At 51.9% G+C, this 3251-nt stretch overlaps 1 pseudogene; it reads left to right on the forward strand.

Moving 5' to 3' along the window:
• Positions 1–988: 988 nt before the first annotated feature.
• Positions 989–2316, forward strand: LOC148937276 (uncharacterized; annotated as a pseudogene).
• The last annotated feature ends 935 nt before the right edge of the window (positions 2317–3251 follow it).

The following is a 3251-nucleotide window of genomic DNA, read 5'->3' on the forward strand; positions in this document are numbered from 1 at the left end:
CATATTCCAAAGAAATGGGGGGCATAGATAAGGGAAAGGGTAAAGAGAGGGGCTGCGGTATTGGGGCAAATATGGGGGATTGGAAAGAGAAGGTTCCGGGGGGATTGGGGGAAAAGAGCTTTGGCTTTTCAACGCGTTGGTGTGGACGATAATGGAGGGAATTGGAGGGAGAGGGAAGGAATCGAGAGGATGAGATATATGAGGTGGGGTAGGAGAGATATATGAGGTGGTTGTTGAGGATAGGGTGGAAGACGCCGGGGTATATGATAAGGAAGGAATTACAGAGGATTAAGTATAAACTGAGGGTTAGGGCGAGGAGAAGGACATAGGGCTTCGAAGAGAGATTAGCCGGGGGAGGGGAAGTGAGATGGCAAAGAAGTGTTGGGAAGAGATAAAGGGAAGGGCTATAATGGGGACAATGTTATTGGACTGAGAGAGGGAGAGGGTGGAATTTTTCCGAGAAAGAGGGATGGATTTGGGCAGGTTGGAGGAAGCGAGAGGGGAGGGAGTTCTGAAATTTATTATGTTGGAGAAGAAGAATAGGGGTCTACAAAGGAAGAAGAGATGACGGAGAATCGAGGGGTCAAGATATAATAAATGGTACGGGAGAGTGAAGGGAAGCGGTATTCCAGAGTATCTAAAAAAAAGGGATGGAAAGTTGGTGAACGAGGTTGGCAAAGTTTAGGGTGGGGGAGGAGTTTAGAGAGGGGAAGAGAGGAGGAAAAGTTATGTAGGGTGTGCGAGAGGGACGTGGAGACGTAGAAGCACGGGTGGAATGTAGCAGGTAGGGAGGGGAGGGTAGTTGGCAAGAGATGGTAGAGATAATCTTAAGAGGGAGAGGATTGGTTAAGAAAGCTGGAGGACTTTAGAGGGTTAGGGAAGAGGAGGGACGAGGGAGAGAGAGGAAGAAAGTGAGGAGGAGAGGGGAGGAAGGGGGAGGGGGAGGGAGGGAGGGAAGGACAGAGGGAGAAAGGGAGGGAGGGAGGGGGAGGGAGGGGGAGAGAGGGGGAGAGAGGGGGAGAGAGAGAGAGAGAGAGAGAGAGAGAGAGAGAGAGAGAGAGAGAGAGAGAGAGAGAGAGAGAGAGAGAGAGAGAGAGAGAGAGAGAGAGAGAGAGAGAGAGAGAGAGAGAGAGAGAGAGAGAGAGAGAGAGAGAGAGAGAGAGAGAGAGAGAGAGAGAGAGAGAGAGAGAGAGAGAGAGCGCCTTCCCGGATAGGGGATAGGGGGTCCAACTTCACACAGGGTTTTACACCTGAATGGATCGGGGCCCCTCCAGACGTTCTCCTATCCGTCACGTAGAGATGCGCCCGATACGTATCCTGACCATACGGAACATCATGGATGAACTTTTAAATAAATCTTTAAACGATGAAGTGCTGGAGATCGAAGACCCTGAAGGAGATGGTGGCGACTACGTCAGAACGGACCCGCATGGACTCGGGAAGCGAGGCAGCCGCCACCGAAGAAGAAAGAGTGACTCCTGTTCTTGAACGGGCTCTTTCCAATTCGGGAGGAAACGGGAACGTGGCAAGCGACGCAGGGACTCGTCGTAAGAGGAACCGGTGCGGAGCCGAGAAAAAAAGAGCTAAGACAGGAAGGGAGCTAAGAGAGACAGGGAGAGAGCTCTTGCAGAAGGGCAACCTTCCTGCACCTCAACCGCCCAGGCGAAACCGGAGGCGAGGGAGAAGGGGCCCGCAGGTACAAAGTGCCGCGCGGATTCGAGGAAAGCTCCATCGTCAATTAACAGGGCCACGAAAAAGCTTAGGGCTCAAAAGATGGGATCCTATGCAGCCGATCTGTTGCCGGTTGTTCTGAAGAGGTCAGAGAGAGTTCCCGAGAGGGGCATCACTCCGGAGCAGCTGACCTCAGGGGGGTGGTCCTGGCAGAGATGGAGAGGATCCAAGAGGGTCCCCTGCCCAGATTTGTTGAACCGGCTAGCCTCAAGAACTCAATTATCGTTACGGACGCGAAGTCACTTGTGTGGCTCAAGAAACGGATGGAATTGTGCCTTGGGATGGCGCTAGGCTCAGGATAGTGGGCTTCAAAGACGGCATAGGGTTGTGGCCTAGTTCCGGAACTCCGAAACCTGCGGCTACAGTTCTGGAACTGCTGGAGAGGCAGAATCCGGGCATTGGCATCCAGGGCTGGCGTATCTTTCCCGAGAACGTTAAGGCTTTTCCTGAGAGGAGGAATTTCGTTTTCGACATCTTGAAGTCCACCTTGCTCAAACTGAGAGAGCTGGACTTCAAGCTGTGCTATGGGATCATCGTAAAGGTGACTCGGGCTCATGAGGGGATAGAGGAACCTCGAGCTTAAGGCTAATCTGATCAATGGGCTGGTCAGTGATTAAGATGACCCAAATTAATCTGCATCACAGTAAGGGAGCCTCGGCGGTTCTAGTCAGGCGCCAATCTAAGATGCATACAGCTACCTCTCTGATGCAAAAACCTTGGGTTGTCCTTGGCAGCATCAGGAGCGTGGCAGCATGTGGGAAGCTCTTTAGGGCTGCCACTGAACAAAGACTCAGAGTGTGTTGCGACAAAGGGTCTGGAAGCGCGTCTACTGCCAGAGTTATGTTCCAGACATCTGGTAGCAGTGGAGATGACGGCCATGGACAGCGCAGGAGGCACCAGAAAACTGGTAATATGCTCGGCCTACTTCCCATATGGAGAGGAGGTGCTACCATGGGACTTGATTAGTAGATTTCTGTCAGAAGGAGGGATTGACCCTGGTGGTAGGATGCGATGTTAATGCGCATCACACTGTATGGGGCAGTTCTGACACCAACGAACGGGGAGAGAAGTTGCTAGAGTATCTGGTAACCGACCTGGAGGAGCTGAACAGGGCAGTGAATCCATCTTTTGTACGGCGGTGAGAAGGGAGATGTTCGACCTCACTATCTGCTCACAAAGAGTAATGCGTGAGGTGGCGGAATGGAAAGTGTTGAATGAGCCTTCTCTTTCATATCACAGGCTAATAACCTTTGGGCTTTCAGATCTTAAAGTGAAGGTCAGAAAGGTGAAGAACCCGAAACGGATGGACTTCCCTATCGGGAGGATCTGGGCAGGAACCTCAAGGAATTGCCCAAAAGGCATGATACAGCAGAGGAGCTCTGTGTAGAATACTTGCAGAGAACTCTAATTAGTTCGTATGAAGCGAACTGTCCAGTTAAGACAGCTACCAACAACCGGAGAATCCTGATGGAGCCTACGACTGTAGGATCTTAGGACCAGGGCCCGCCGGGCCTGGAATA

This window comes from Pogonomyrmex barbatus, unplaced genomic scaffold (assembly GCF_055798465.1).
Source record: "Pogonomyrmex barbatus isolate J1 unplaced genomic scaffold, ASM5579846v1 scaffold15, whole genome shotgun sequence".
NCBI lineage: Eukaryota > Metazoa > Arthropoda > Insecta > Hymenoptera > Formicidae > Pogonomyrmex > Pogonomyrmex barbatus.